The 17,450-nt window shown below is 36.0% G+C and overlaps 1 protein-coding gene across 1 annotated transcript in view; it reads left to right on the plus strand.

Moving 5' to 3' along the window:
* Positions 1-3,368: 3,368 nt before the first annotated feature.
* The window catches only part of LOC116599528 (zinc finger protein 875-like), a 51,633-nt gene continuing 37,551 nt past the window's right edge, over positions 3,369-17,450 (plus strand). Inside the window, exon 1 of the mRNA XM_032359415.1 lies at positions 3,369-3,671. The gene's annotated coding sequence lies outside the window, so the exon portion shown is untranslated. The remainder of the gene's footprint in view (positions 3,672-17,450) is intronic.

A 17,450-nucleotide genomic window follows, 5' to 3' on the forward strand; every position in this document is an offset into this window, starting at 1 on the left:
GTCTTCTTTATATACAATGGAATCCTACGCAGCCATCAAAAGAAGTGAAATCTTGCCATTTGCAACAACATGGATGGAACTAGAGGGTATTATGATGAATGAAATAAGTCAATCAGAGAAAGAAAATTTTCATATGATCTTCCTGATATGAGGAATTTGAGAGGCAAAGGAATTTGAGAGGGGGCTTGGCGGTTAGGGAAGGAAAAAATTAAACAAATGGGATCATGAGGGAGACAACCATAAGAGACTCTTAATCTCATAAAACAAACTGAGGGTTGCTGGGGGGAGGGAGTTAGGGAGAGGGTGGTTGGGTTATGGACATTGGGGAAGGTATGTATTATGGTGAGTGCTGTGAAGTGTGTAAGCCTGATGATTCATATACCTGTACCCCTGGGGTTAATAATACATTATACATTAATAAAATATATTAAAAACAACCTTAAAAACAGAAAGTAGTATAAGTAAATGTGGGGGCAAATCTTTAATTTCACAAGTAACAAAAAGATGATACTTTTTAAGTAAATGAAAATTTTGAAGTGATGCAGATTAATGTTGAAGGCCATTTACCCTATGTTAGCGATTTAGTGAACATGAGCAAATTATTTGATCTTTTTGTGATAATTTCTTCTGGAAAAGAGAAAATTGGTAAAAAATGTCTGGAATACTTACCTTGCATTGAGAACAATAAGATACCAACATAAATGTGCCATACAGTAAAAAAATGTACACATTTGGTGTTATTTCTTCTCATACACATTTTTATCCCAGATACTGATCATATGCCTTTGTAGAGAATGCATTTCAAATGATTGCTTTCTAAATGGCCATTAAGAAAAGCTATCATTGAAATGACATATATATATATATATATATATATATATATATATACCATAGAGATCTACTTCTGTTTAATGTTTTGTTTTTACTTTTTTATTCTGAAATAATTATATTTTCACACCCACTGGAAAGATAGTACAGAGAGGTCCTCTGCACCCATTACCCAATTTTTCCCAATGGCTTCTTCTTACATAATTATTGTAGAGTATCAATATTAGGAATTTGATTTTGCTACAATGTATGCACATAGTTCTGCAGTAGGTTTTTAAAAATGGCCTCCCAAAGACTTATTCAACTCCTGATCCCAAGAATCTGAAAATATTACTTTAGATTGCAAAAGAGTTGAATATTAACTAAGGTGTGATTAAGTTAAGGATCTTGAAAGAAGAAATTCATCCTGGATTGTCCAGTTGGGTCCTAAATGATATCATAGTTTTGGTGACTATGTGGGTGACTATGAGAAGTTGTGGGTGACTATGGACAAACATAGAAGAGAAGGCAAAGATGGAAAGAAGCAAAAGAGATGTGATGGCAAACCAAGGAATGCTTCCAGCCACCAGAAACTGGAAGAGGCAAATAATGAGTTTCCCCCTACAACTTGTGGAGGGAGGGTTGCCTTGCCAACATGTCACTTTCAGCATAGTGGTACTGATTTGGGACTTCTGTCCTCCAGAATTTTAAAAGAATAAATTTCTGTTGTTTTAAGCCATTCTGGTTGGTGAGAATTTGTTTCTGCAATCACAGGAAACTTATACAAGTTCCATCTCATTTTTATCATATGGAGAGATTGGTATAACTACAAATGCAATCCAGACACAGAACTATTTCATCACAACAAAGATCTTCCTCTTGATAACCCTTATAGTCTCTGCTTTTAAGAATTTTTAAATTGCTTTTTGAAATATATACAAACATAGTGATCTGAAGGGGCACGTGCACCCAAATGTTTATTTATAGCAGCAATGTCCACAATAGCATACTATGGAAAGAACCTAGATGTCCATCAACAGATGCATGGATAAAGAAGAGGTGGTATATATATACAATGGAATACTATGCAGCCATCAAAAGAAATGAAATCTTGCCATTTGTGAGGAAGTGGATGGAACTAGAGGATATTATGCTTAGCGAAATAAGTCAGTTGGAGAAAGACAACTATCATGATCTCCCTGATATGAGAAAGTGGAGATGCAACGTGGGGGTTTGGGGAGGTAGGAAAAGAATAAATGAAACAAGATGGGAGTAGGAGGGAGACAAACCATAAGTGACTCTTAATTTCACAAAACAAACTGAGGGTTGCTGGGGGGAGGGGGGTTGGGAGAGGGGTGTGGGGTTATGGACATTGGGGAGGGTATGTGCTATGGTGAGTGCTGTGAAGTGTGTAAACCTGGAGATTCACAGGCCTGTACCCCTGGGGCTAATAATATATTATATGTTAATAAAAAATTTAAAAAAATTAAAAAAGAAATATAATGTATGGGTTTTTATTTGTAGTTAGTGAGAAGAACAGAGAAAATACACCTAATTGTAATTTTAAACATAAATGCAATTGAAGATGAAAGTCCCAATCTCTTATGGCAGTAGAAGTCTCCAGAGTCTGTTGTTAACAAAGTGTGCTGTGGTTTCCTTCCCAAGTAATATGCAATTCACATGCGAGTCCAATTGTATATGCCTAGTTATATCTGTTGTGAATTTTACTGTTACCCAAAGGCAGGTACACAGCTTGCAAAACTACTCATATATTTTAATGGATATTAAAGACATTATGTCTACTCTGTATTTATGTTTTAAATTTAAATCTCATTAAAAGAAGACAGTGGGTTAGCAAAACTGCTTCTCTTCAAAATAAAACTTTGAATAGGAGAGGATATGCATTTGTCCCAACAAATAACTAGACATTTTTTTAAAAAGGAAATGAGATTTTTTTTTCAAAATAAAAGTTATCGAGGGCTGCAGTTTTATAGGAAACTTGAAACAGATAAAAAAATCAAAAGCATAATAACCCTAATCCGGCAATCCCACCTCTCTGCATTCATTACTGATCTATTTTTATTATTTCTATGTGATGAATCTCGCCAAAAGGAAGGAGCCCAGGTATGGGGTTGGCAAATGCCATTTGGCCTTAGTATACATTTCTGGATGCTGTTCACTCCTCCCTCAACCCCTTTCCCCCTTTAGAGTTTGCCTCAGTTTACTATGCCTTTTTAATCACAATAATATTTTAGACAATCTCTTTGGAACACACTGGTCTTCCAAACACTGGGTAATCAGGTGAGGGACAGCTGCCTGTGACTCTAAGCCTCTGACAGTCCTTCCCAATGAACTCAGTGTCACCTCCTATGGCGCACTCAGGTTCCACTCCTGGCAGATTGGAGTTCTCTTCCCCACCATGCCCCCCAGCCCGACCCTCCCCATCCTCTAGAGAAGCGGGACTAAAGAATCCGCCTCTTTGGGTGTGCAGCGGGAGACCCGAGCGCGCGGGGCCATCGCTGGGCACCCCCTCCACTCTCCAACTCCAGCGAGAGACAGCGCACCCTCTGGCCTTGGGAGCAGCGGCGCCCAGCGATCCCCGGCAGGGCTCTCCTAGGCCGCCGGTGACATCACTGGCGAAACGGATTCCAGGCGCCCGGCTCCTGGTTTTAAGAGACGTAGGTCGGTCAGTCCGTCTCTGCCTGTCGGCCGCAGAAGAGGGCTGCTCATCGTGAGTTCCTGGGACCCGGAGGAGGAGAGAGAGCGCCGGCAGCGAGGGAAGGAGGACCCCGGCAGGCGACAGCAAGTTCAGCCCCGCGCACTTCCCTGCTGCCAACGCTGCCCGCGCTGGGCCTCAGCACCAGGTGAGTCCGGGAGCGCGAGGGACTGGAGCCCAGGGGCGCTGCCTGTGTGAGGCTGGTCCTAGTGTGAGTCACTTATGGGAGCCAGAGGCACACAGTTCAGCTCTATGCATCCCCTGCCTCTGTTAGAGAGTTGCTGGGATCAGGATTCTGATCTGCTGGGGCCGTAAAGGCCTTTTGGAGGACAAAGGATTTTTCTTACCAAAGACATGTTTCTCTCCAGCCCTAAGAGTAATGAGCATACAGTCTACAAGTAACAGAGACCAAAGAAGTAGGATAGAATCAAAATACAGGGAGGAAACTGTTACCGGGGAATGTCTCTGCAGCAGCAGCCTCCAAACTCAGGTGCTTGGGTTTGGGGTATAGAGAGCCAGAGAAAGCCAGAGAAAGCCTGAAACCTTGTACAAAAACGAGAAGAAAGGAGAGAGAGAGGGAGAAGGAGGGAGGGGAAAGTAAGAGGGAGACAGAGGCAGAGAGAGAGAGAGAGAGAAGAAGGGAGAGAGAGAGAATGAGGAAGAGAGAAAGGAAAGAAAGAAAAAATGCACAGAACTCTGCAATGACCAGGTTTAACTTCTGGAGGAAGCTAAGTGGTGTGGAGAAAGAATGCATACACTTTCATTTGTGTGTCCTCTGACCTGAGCTAAATAAACAGCAACAGGGCCAATTATAATTAGAAACATTTAGAATACTGAGGCTTTCTCACTGACTCCAGATGTGGCCTTTTAAAGGTATTATTTATAGGTAAGAGACTATGCAAATTTTAAGTGAACAGCCAAACTGAGTTTGGACAAACATATGCAAATTACGATACAGGATATTTATGTGCATCACTTCAGAAATTCCCTGAGTATCCCCCTTCAGGAAACACCCCCTCACATGTAAACCCTTTTCTGACTTCTGCCACCATAGGTTAATTTTTTCTGTTCTTTAAATTTTTATAAATAGAATTATGCAGTATATACGCTTTGTACAGTTTCTTTTACTAGTAAAAAAGTCTCAAATTCATGTGTATTTTCGAATCAGTAGATTGCTCCTTTTTAGTGCTGAGTGATATTCCATCGCATGAAGAAACCACAGTATGTTTTAGCCTTTTACTTACTCTTGGGGCATTTGAATTGTTTTCAGCCTTGCCTTATAAAATAAAGTTACTAAGAACATTCTTGTAAATCTTTTTTCAGGTATTTGGGAATCAAACTCTCTCTCTCTCTCTTTCTCTGTAATTGCTGGGTTATAAAATAGGTATAATTTAACATTATGAAACAGAGGCCACCTGTTTTTCAAAGTGCACCATTTTTTAGTGTGACCAGCAAGGTAAGAGCAACCTAGCTGTTCCCCATCATGCACAAAACTTGGAATTTTAAATTTCTTCATTTAGCAACTCTAAATTATAGTTTACCTTTTCACTTTATTTATCATGCTCTTTGCAAAGCAAGTATTTTTTCATATTGGTGAAATCCAATGAATCATCTTTTAATGATTAACGGTTTTTTTCCTTATCTAACAAAAATTTTCCTACCACAAAGTCTTAAAAATATTTTGCATATTCACTTCTAGAACATCACCATTTTAGCCCTTATCTTTATGTCTGTGATCAGCTCTAATTTTACGTGTTTGGTAAGAAATAGGGGTCAAGGCATTTTTGGTTTGTTTGTTTTATTTTTCCAAATGGATATCCAGTAAGCGATTTCAACATTATTTGCTTAAAAAGCAATTCTTTCTCCATTGGATTGCACTGGTGTCTGTTGAAAAGCATTTCACTGTACTTGTGTGGGTCTATATCTGGTATTGTGATTTTGTTTCATTGACCTACTATCTATATTTATAACTTGAGATTATGTACTTTAAGATATTTTTATAGAACTTCTTAAAATCAGGTGATATAATTTTCAATTTTTTTCTTTCTCAAAATGCTCATTTATCTACAAATATTTTAAAATCAGTTTATTAGATCTATAAAATGTCTACTGGAATTCGATTCAAATAACAAAGCATCTTCAGGAAAGATTGAGGAGAATTGACACTCTAATAATTATAAATCCTCCAAGCAATAAGTCCGATATATCTTTCATTTATACGGATCTTTTAAAATTTCTTTCCACAATGTTTTATAACTTTTAGTGCATCAGACTTGCACATTTTGGTTTAAATTTAATCCAGTGCAATTTATGTATTTTGGTGCTGTTGCAAATGGCAATACATTTTCCAATTGTTTGTTGTCAATTTTTAGAAATATGATAAAATCTTGAATATTTACTTTGTATCCCTCAACTTTGTGACATTTGCATAGTATCTCTACATATTTGGTTGTTGAGTCCTTAAACATATCTTATGTACACAACTATTTTGTCTGGAAATAAATATGGTTGTGTGTTTTCTTTTCAATTATTATGTGCTTTTTTTTTTCTTGTCTTATTTCACTAAGTAATTTCATTTGACTAGGTTCATTAGCACATACTGAATAGGAGTATGAACACCCTTACTTTTCCTCAATCTCAGGGAGAAATTATTTAATATTTCACCATTTAGTATTTTGATAACTATAAGGTCCTTTTACCAGACGAAAAAGTCCCTTCTCCTATTTTTGCTGGGAATTTTACACATGAGTGTTAACTTTTGACATTTACTGCATCTATTATAACAACATATTTCTTACTTGTACTGTTATTATAGTGAGTAACAGTTTCATATTTGGTTGTAGAAACAATCATGCATTCCTGGGATGAACTCAATTTGGTCATTTTGTCATATAGACATTGCTAGGTCCTATTTTAATTAATTGATTAATTAAGACACAGAGACAGAGAGAGTGGGGGAGGGCAGAGGGAGAGGGAGAGACAGAATCCCAAGCAAGCTCCATGCCCATTTTGGAACCGGTCCCATGACCCTGAGATCATGAGTCAAAATCAAGAGTGGGATATTTAACTGACTGAGCCATCCAGGCGCCCCATTAGTTTTTATTTCTAATGTCCTATTGATGAATTTTGTGTTATGTTCATGTATGGTATTGCTTTATATTTTCTTTTGTTGTAATATTCCTTCCATGTTTTCTTACCACTTTATATTGGTCTCAGGAAATAATTTGGAAAATTATATATTGTTCTACTTTCTGAAAAAAGTTTTTGTAAGATTGGTGTGATTTCTTTCTTAAATGTTTGATAGCATATAGCAGTGAGCTAATTAGTGCCTAGTTTTCTTTGAAAGAAGATGACAGTAATTCAATTCCTCATAGTTATAGATAACAGGTTTTCTATTTTTTAAATTCATTTTAGTAAGTGTGCTCTTTAAAGAGTGTCAATTATATCTAAATTGTTGAATTTGGGGAGTATGAAGATGTTCATATTTCCTTTTAAAATTATAATATTTATAGATATAATAGCCATATCCTCTAATTCATAATTTTAGTAATTTTATTTTCTTGATCAATCTTACTTGGGATTTTTCAAGTTCCTTTTTTCCTCCCAAAAATCTTCTATTGACTATGTTAATTTCTCTTCTTGTTTGTTATTTTTATTCCCATTCTTCTCTTTATATTCTTTCCTGTACCTACTCTGAGTTTATTTTGCTCTTAATTTTCTAGTTTCTTATGGTAGAATCTTTTAAATTGCTTTCAAATTGTTTTATTTTTTAAGTATTAATTCTAAGTATAAATTTTCCTCTAAAACTGTTTTAACATTTCCTCATGAATTTGGGGGGTTTTATTGTTTTTAAAATTCATGTTGAAATATTGACTAATTTTTTGTATGCTTTCTCCTTTGACCTATGGTTATTTGGGAGTATTCTACTGAATTTCCAATCACTTGGGAATTCTTACAATATCTTTTTGTTACTAATTTCTGCATTAATTCATTTTTCCTGAGAATGTACTGTATGATTTTAATCACGTAAAATGTATTAAAGCATATTTTATCGTCCAGCATATAATATATCATGGTGAATATTCCTTGTGTATCTGAAAATAATGTGTGTGTGTGTGGGGGGGGTTTGTGTGGTTTCTTTTTTTCATTTGTTGTGCAAGGTGCTTCATAAATGTAAATTAAGTTAATTTCTGTGGTAGTAATTTTCAAAATTTCAATATTCTTATAAAAATCCCAAACTATGGATTAAGGATTTAGTACTGTCAACTTTTTTTCACCATGTTCTTTGGAGTGCCTTTCTGAGAGGCAAACACTCTTAGGTTTTTCTTCTTGATGAATTGACCATTTTATCATTAAGAAACTTCCCTCATGTCTCTGGTAATATTCTTTCTTTTTCAACTAAAGTCCACTTTACAAGCTATTAATATATCACCTCCAGTTTGTTCTTTTCTTTCCAAATCAGTAACACTTTCAGTTTTTCTTTACCAATAATATTAGGACAGAGCCTGTTCTTCTTTCTAGGAGAGTTACTTATTTTATGTATTTATTCCAATCATCTGTAAGCATTAAACAGAAAAAAACTTACATAATGCACCTTTATACTGGCACTTACTGCTTAGGGTTGGAGAGCAGGGGCACAAAGGTACAACGGAGAAGTTCTTACCCTGTGCTTCAGGGATCTGAAAGTCAGAAGATGGGCTGGCATAAGCCCTTTGAAATTGTTTGCAACTTCAAAGATTATGTATGTGTACATTTTTCTAGGTAGGAGATCTGAGCTTTCTACAGAAGATTTCTTACTTTCCCAAATAAGAACAAGACATAATTGAGGCAGCTTTCTTAAATCTGTAAATATCATGTGGATAGTTCCTCTCAATCAGAAGATATAACTCTAGCCACTTTGTGCCTAGCGCCCTAGCGTAACTAATACTAATTTGTGCTAATCCCTTAACAATGCTTTATCATTGAAATTTCGGTTGCTACAGTTTATGCCTCAGCAGTTTTTACATCCTTAATTAGCCTTTTTTTCTATTATGAAAATTTTAAAACACATTTGAGCAAAAGAGATTTTAATAAGGCCATAATTATCTCATGCGTATAGATACAAATTAGAAATAAAATAAATTTAAAAAGACAATGATCATTACATAAGGAACTATTTCTGCAGAAAGAGCGCTCAGACCCTATGAAACACTCTCCTCTTTCATGTTCTTTATAACTGTATGTCAGAGTACATAATATATGTGCATCATTGGTTTGGAAATCATCATTGAAGAACAAGAGGATCCCTGTTATGGATGTGGGGGCAGGTGACTTGAATTTGGTATCAGCCCTTGCAGTATCTCCCATAGTGATTGTGGACAGGTTGTCTTCCTTAAGACCCAGTTTCCGCCTCTCTGGGACCAATGCTATCTATTGGAAATAGATATGTGTGAACCACACATACAAGCACATAGGAATTTTAAATTTTATAGTAGCCATTAAAAAGAGTAAAAGGATAACAATGAAGTCAATGTTAATACTATATTTATCTCAATATCAATATTATTACCATTTCAATATGTAATCAATATAAAATATTATCAAAATGTATAATATTTTATCAAACTAAGTTTTTAAAATCTATTTATACTTTATGGCACATATCTCAATTTGGATTCGTCACCTTTCAAGGACTCAACTTTGACATCTGACTATCTTCTATTTTATTGGCTTATAGGCTTATATAAAATTACTGCTATGAACATGGAAGTTAATGAGAAATAAAAATTCATCTTTAGAATTTTGATTTGTGGTTTTATTATATCTCCTGTGTCTGATTAGTATGTTCTATGATTTCTCTATCTTTTTGAAGACATGTAATAAAATCGTACTAATTTAATAACCCTATCTACTAATTCAATCATTTGCTACTATGGTTCAGTTTGGATTGACTGAATTTCTCATTATGGATTGTGCTTTCCTGTCTCTCTGAATATGTGGCAATTTTTAATTGGATGGCAGTGCATTGTAAAGGTGATGTTATTTCGTACTGCATATTTTTAGATTTTTTAAATGTTCCGAGTCTTGTTCTAGAATGCTGTTATTTGGAAACAGACTTATCTGTCTAGGTTCTGCTTTTATGTTTAACTAGCTAGGACCAGAAGGATGTCCAGTCTAAGGTTAATTTTGTCCACCGCCAAGGCAAGTTCTTTCTTAGCACACTGCCATGTGAATTATTAGATTTTCCACTATGGCTTATGGGAACTGGTGTTATTCTAGGTCTCCTGTGAGTGCTAGAAACTTTCCCTTGTAATGCATTTGGTTGGTTCTTTCCTCGACCTAAAATGGTTTCCTTATGTGCACATAGTGATCAATACATCTGAGGGGAAGCAGAATCTGCCCTTCTAAATGAGCCACATTGACTTCTGGATTGTTCTGAGCGGAAGGCAGTTAAGACCCAGGAGATCAGGAAAGCTTTCTACCTCTCCCCTAAACTGCCTACAAGAATTTAGATAGGGGCTTGAACCAGGAAAAGAACTGTTACCAGTAAAAAGACTTTTTCGCATGGTATAGGAACCATTTGTTCATCAAACTTTCGCTCTTCTCATCTTTGTGTAAACTGTCTTCCTCTCCTTTGGAGTCCGAGTCCTCTACCCCTTTCTCCTAAGCTCAGACTGGTATATAAAGCTGAATTACTTACCAGCCTAGGAGTCTCATATTTTTACAGGACTCCCATAGGTATGAAATTAAATTTGTTTTTCTCTTGTTAATCTGTCCTTTTCAGTTTTATTATTAGCCAGCCAGAGAACTTGAAAGAAAGGAATTTTTCACTATCCTTCAATCTAGTGTAACTGGGCTTTCCTTTCAGTATAAGGATTGTTGGATCATTCTCAAGTTTTCTGCTTTGTCTTCCTTTGCACATGAAAATATTTGAACTTCACAAAATAAAATTGGACGCCGCTAATATACATTATTTTCCAATAAAGTTAATACAATATGGACTGTTTTAAAGAAAGCAGTTCCTCAGTATCATTATATCTTGCTCCATTTATAGGTATTTAATTATTTTTCAATTGACTTTACAAAGAAACAGCCAAATTTAAATCATAGTTTTTCTGTGGAGCTTTCTGCCCCTTTTTCTAACTCTCGAGCTGAAATTTAATAATCACATATTTATTTTTCTAGAAAAAAAGAAATGCTCATAATTATGCACTTAGGCAGATGCTTCTCAATATATGCTAAAACTTACTATTAAAATTATATTTTTATATACGTAATTTATAAACCCTCATGATGCAATAATATTCAAGACAGAGGAAATAACATTCCTAAAGTTGCAATGGTATATTTGCTTTCTGAGCATCTTATAATTTAAGTGTTTCAGAAATCTTTATTATTCTGGCTGCCAGAATAATAATAATGGTTAAATTAGGTGAAGAAAACTAACTACAATTACTTTTTACTGTAAAGTTTCACAAGACAAAGGATAAAGTCTTTATTTAAAAAATTTGCATGTGTATTAGCACAAAAAATTAGAGTAGACATTCCTACTAGTGAATTTGGGCAGGAAGTTTCTGAAATATAAATTTATCTGGAGGCTGTGATAGATTCTTCTTAAATTATCCTCCCCTGTCAATTCATCCACAAAACAAAACAAAACAAAATGCAAGAATGGTTTTGAAAAACAAACCCCAAAGAATCAAAGTATAACTTGTTGGTATGTTACTGTTCAATTATTTATACTCCTGAAAACTTATGGTGCTCCATCCCTGTGGGCCAATTTGAAAATGAATATGGTGCTATTCATGGTTCATTTTGCCAAAGAGGTTATGATTTAATTGACTCTAATACAAGGCCATTCTCTTTTCCCCTCCTTCTCTTTTTCCTCCTGTTCCCCTCCCTCTTTACATTCAACAGTCCTTGTGCACATTTAGTTATGATGCAGGCTAGAGTCTGAGCCACTTAGGTTCAGACAAGAACCACTTGCAAAAACTGCTGTAGCAATGAATGGCAAGTTCATCTTTCTGCCTCTGAAAACGGCTTAGCTCCTCAGTAACAAAGGATTTTCTAGTTCAAAACTTCTTGTAACCTAAGTTCTATGTAAAGCAGTATCTCTAATACCCACTTTGCTAGTACTGAGTTCTTTTCAAATGTTGGGGAACGTGAGATTGAAGACATCGATTCAAAAATGTATTATTCAGTATTTGCTGTTTTTTATTTAGTAGATCAAAAGAGCAACATTGTTTTAAGGTAACGTATGCAATTAGAAAAATGATAGTCCTTGTATATATAATGACAAAGATAAAAGGTCTTCATTTAAGTATGAAATCTTATAAATTTTAAGGTTTTGTCCAATCTCACCTTTTCATGAACAGTTTTAATAGCTGAAGCACTGCTGCACTTATTAGTCCATAACTTTCCCCATATTGAACATATATTAGGGCCCTGGTGAGACTTTCTTTACTCAGCCTTCAGGAAAAAGCCAAGCATTTTGCTTTTTTTGAAGTGGCAAATCCCATAGACGTAAGAAAGCTATTTAGTCTTGACAATTGGCTCTTCCCTTCAGGAGGTGGCAGTTAAAGTCAGTAAAAAGCGATTTAATGATACGAATAATAACCAATATAGAAGCTCATTTAAGGTATGCACAAATAACCGTGGTCAACGAAAGTAAACATGCGTTGGTTTAATGGATACAGCATAGAATGACTGCACTTTTTAAAATGCCTTCATTCTGTCGAAACATTAAATTGCTATTCCAAGACAGGCAATAATTTCCTTCACAAGGAAAAATGTTTAGATATTCAAAGAAGTAATGTGAAGTGTTCTTTAGTTCTTGGTGAATAAAGGACCAGTGGGATGCTTGAGAAGGCTTGTGTTTTATTCTGCAGAAGCTTTTTATTCCTTTGCGCTGTGGTTCTGCTGTTAGTTTCTTGGTTTGTTAAGTATGAAGTGACTTGTTAGGGAGAGGGACTTCACAGGCAAGAGGGAAACTCTACCAACTTTAGGTAATTTTTTCTTCAAGCGAGTTTAGCAGATGGTTGATTGTAATCCTTCCAAAAGGAGACAACTTGGGGTTCTCTACTGGGCCCTCAGATCTGTAGCCATCCTACTACACATTTATTTGTATTCTATTTTAAGAAAATGTTATATATTGATGACTCCTCGGCCGCCTCTTTTTCTCTCCCTTATTCTCACCTTAGTATCAAGCAAATAAGTCTGATGTTGGAAGCGGTTCCAGTTTAACTTCTCTGAAATACTCTCAAAGAAATTTGAGCTACTTTTCCTTAGTTCTGAGGGGGCAGAGCTGACACTCTTTTTTTTTTTTTTTTAAGATTTTATTTATTTGACAGACAGAGATCACAAGTAGGCAGAGAGACAGGCAAGCTCCCTGCTGAGCCGAGAGCCGATGTGAGGCTAGATTCCAGGACCCTGGGATCATGACCTGAGCTGAAGGCAGAGGCTTTAACCCACTGAGCCACCCAGGCGCCCCCTAGTTTTCCTTAGTTATATTCATAAAATAAGATTTCCACAACCACTTTATATGACTCTCTATGCATTCATTTATTTGTGATCAGTTCTACACCATTCTGAAGCGTCAAACTGTAGGATTTTATTCCTCCTATATTTAGAAGATATTAATATGCCAGTGATTTTTTTTGAGGGGGGGTGAGTGCTACTTTCCTGGGCAAAAAGTGTAAAATGTTCCAAGGAATGAACAGTTTCCCTCTGCCACTCATCTTTCATCTCTGCCAACTGAAGTGCTGGAAATACTGTTTTATTTTATATTATTTCAAGAAAAAAAATGGAAGCAAATTAATTTCACATAGTAACTTTGAGTACCCAATAACTAGTCCACTGTGTGTTTTGTTTTTGTCTTATAAGAATGAAAAGTAACAGGTTTTAATAAAAGGTCATCATTTTTCTGGAAAAGTCTGACATGGAAGGTACAATGGGAGGAAGCCATAGAACCTCCTTGCTTTCCCTCATGTCATCAAAGCAAGAACATCACCTCCAGTGTACTGGCCTTTAAATTGTGTCAAAACATATATCATCTTAAGAGCACTTGGGTGGTGCAGTCAGTTATATCCAGCTCTTAGTTTCAGCTCAGGCAGCGATCTCAGGCTTGTGAGATCCAGTCCCCTGCTTCTGCTCCCCACTGCCGTGCACTGGGCTCCACACTCAGCATGGAGTTTATTTGAGATTCTTTCTCTCTCTCTGCCCCTCCCACTCATGCTCTCTCTCTCTCAAATAAATAAGTCTTTAAAAATGAAACAAAATATGTATCATCGTATAGAAGAAAATATAGATTATAGCATGAATATCAGTATGTTCCACATACTTAATTCTAGGAACTCTTGTCAAGCATCTTTGTCAAATTGTTGGGTGTTTCTCCATTTTCCTAAAATTAATAAAAACTGAACCATGCATCTAATCATATGATTTAAAGATATTAACATACACCTGATAATGTTAAGTGTGTCTCTCTAAGCAATCCCAGACATGAGAAGTAAGTAGAAGGTACTCCATTAGGCAGAAAGTCTTTTGAGGGCAGAGTCCCAAGTCTTAGGATTCTCGATCCCCTGCATTGATCATTTTTGAGTCTGGCAAGTGTGACATATATACGTGCCATATATATATTCGAAAAAAAAAGTCAGATTTTTTGTATTCTCAGCTGACTTCTAAGCACTATTCCTACTTTTATAAGATGCTGTGTCTTTTGGTGTTTATATAATACACTGGGAGAATATGATATGTTTTAATTGAGTCCCATGAGTGTTATGATCATACTTTTGACAAGAAATTCTGTTTCAGTTGTATTTCTAGTTTTAGTCCTGCCCATATAATTATGATACTTTTCAAACAAATTTACAGAGTCAAACTATTCCAGATTTCTAACTTTAAGAAGTAGACAACATGCTTTTTAAAAAAAAATATCTTCTGGTTCCTCCTAATTGTGCACTTAGGAATTACTTCATTTATATTTACTATGTTCTTTTTCTCTGCCTTCTCTCTCTGTCTCTTTCTCTGTGAATCACACACACACAAACACACACACAATCAAACTGCAACTTGCTACCTTGTTTCTTTCATCCACATAATAATAACCTGACACGGATTCTTCCTATACTTCTGAGGTGGGAAAGCTGAGGGGGACTCTATTTTAGAAAAGTTCCTTCTCTGCTGGTTTTCTGCTAGGTCCCACTGACTCATCTTCTATATTTTGCATGTGAATAAGCCACAGAAACTAAGCTCCCACTCTAAGTGGGAAGCAAGAAAAGTTAATCATTCTTTGAGTTTTGTCCTAGGCCCCCAAACACATGATAACACCTAAAGAGAGCCAGATCCCAAACACATTCCAGGTCATCAGCTGCAAACAAATCTCAGCTGATCATCAGTACTCCTTAAAGAATCTCTGCTCTTTACCTGTCACTCAGCTTTGATCAGAACCTACCCTGGATTCCCTCTTAGACCTTCTTCTAATACAAACCCCAACCCCAAGCGATGGAGAGACTCACTCTCCTTTCCTTCCTGAGTCTCCCAGACTCTCCATCTGCTCTACTCTATCACTTAAGCTGTTTAACAAAACTCTGTTTTCACTTTCTCTGGCTTGCATATGATTTCTATCCTGCGTGAAGTCAAGGAATATTTTGGCTGGTATTGCAGGACACCCCCGAGTTCTCAGACCCAGCCTACCTCCATCACTAGCCATCCAATTCATACTTCCTCTTTCTTTCAAGGCAGATCATCTGATTGTCTCTAAGAAGTCTCTTCCTGACCAGCTTTCAGCTAGCATCAAGTTATAGGGTGAATCTGCCATATGCTTGCATATGTATTACCTTCTATTTATTCTTTTTTAAAATCTTACTTAAAATCAATTAATTAACATATGGTATATTATTAGTTTCAGAGGTAGAGTTTAGTGTTTCATCAGTTGCATATAACAGCTAGTGCTCATTACATCAAATGCCCTCCCCAATGCCCATCACCCAATTACCCAATTACCCCATTCCCCCATCAACGCCCCTCCAGCAATCCTTAGTTTGTTCCCTATAGTTAAGTCTCTTATGGTTTGTTTCCCCCTCTGATGGTGTCTTACTTTATTTTTCCCTCACTTCCCCAAAGTTCATCTGTTTTGTTTCTTAAATTCCAATTATGATTGAAATCATGTATTTGCTTTCTCTGACTGACTTATTTCGCTTAGCATAATACTGTCTAGTTCTATCCACATTGTTGCAAATGGTAAGATTTCCTTTTTTATGGCTGAGTAATATTCCATTATATACATTAATTCTAATGTTAAACTTTTCAGTATATATATTTCTCATGTAATTCTATTTATTCTTATATATCAACTCTTTAAGAAATATAATTCTGGTCTAAACTATATGTCCTACTGAACTATACCTTATATTAGTAAACCTTCTCAAATATACAACCTTAGTAAATAAGTTCCTTCTTTTTGAAGAAACATTTAATTTCCAGCATACCACATTATATATACTCATTTTAAATTAAAGTATAAAAACAAAAATTAAAGCCTCCTATAATCCAAGTACGTGAGCACTGTTGCCATTTTTTTTTTTAAGATTTTATTTATTTATTTGACAGAGAGAGAGATCACAAGTAGGCAGAGAGGCAGTCAGAGAGCGAGGGGGAAGCAGGCTCCCTGCTGGGCAGAGAGCCGGATGTGGGGCTTGATCCCAGGGCCCTGAGATCATGACCTGAGCTGAAGGCAGAAGCTTAGCCCACTGAGCCACCCAGCTTCCCCTGTTGCCATTTTTTTAAACAATAATGAGTTCAATATATAAGAAAAGTTGAATAATGATTTGTGATTATATCAGTTCACTTAATAAGTTCCAAATTCCTTGATATAAATCAAGCTCGGAATTTAGATTAATTCTAAAAGCTGATTAAGAAAAGATTAATTCTAAAAGCTGAACTAATTTTGATAGTTCATGCTTAATAATACATGATAATGCAGGTTTGGTCATATTGCTTAACCTATCAGATTAGTAATACATTTAGATCATTTATTTGGTTGCAATTAAGGATCTTAGTAAATAGGATTTATAAATAAATTACCCAAAGGAAATAACTTATTACTTTGATAGTTCAAGTGAGGATTTACCTAATTTCTCTGAGTGCATAATTTTTAGTTGACTTGTTTCTAAGTGTATGCCTGCATTAAAACTTTAGATCTTAATAAACCATCTCAAATCTTGGCCTTTAGAAGCAGGGCATGAGAAAACATTAGATAAAATTGTGGCTATTATTTATAGGTGTGTTTTATTTAAATAAGGTAAAGATTTTGAAATTTACTGTGTGTGAAAACTTATCAAAATGCTCGTTAGGTGGAGCAAAAGGAGAGAGAAGAGGTGAACTGATTTTTTGTTGTTATTTACGACAAGAATGAGACAATGTAATTTACATTTAAAAAAAAAATCCTGTTGGATATATAATTCTGGCCCTCAAATTAATGACCTTGGATTCTGGAAGTGCTTCCAGAGTTTAGCTGGCCAGTTTCATTGTTTTCTGCCAAGTGATAGAGGTTTTAATTGCTACATTTCATTAGGAAAACAAAATAAAGCATAGTTATTACAGGCTGCACACTGTAATTTAAGTCCTATCTGTTGGTCTCTTCCAGCGACCACCCAATGTAATGGCACAAGACTGGTTTAACCAGGCATGGCCCAACTCAAATGCCCTTTTCAATAGAAAGATTCTATCCTATTAACTTGTGACTTCTAGTTTCAAGTTTATCTATTTTTTTTCTTTTCTCTTAAGTTCAGAGTTTGAACCTTTTTTTTTTTTAATTTTTATTTATTTATTTGAGAGAGAGACAGGGAGAGAGAGCATGAGAGGCGAGAAGGTCAGAGGGAGAAGCAGACTCCCCATGGAGCTGGGAGCCTGATGCGGGACTCCATCCTGGGACTCCGGGACCGTGACC

The sequence above is a fragment of the Mustela erminea genome, chromosome 9, assembly GCF_009829155.1.
Source record: "Mustela erminea isolate mMusErm1 chromosome 9, mMusErm1.Pri, whole genome shotgun sequence".
Taxonomy (NCBI): Eukaryota; Metazoa; Chordata; class Mammalia; order Carnivora; family Mustelidae; genus Mustela; species Mustela erminea.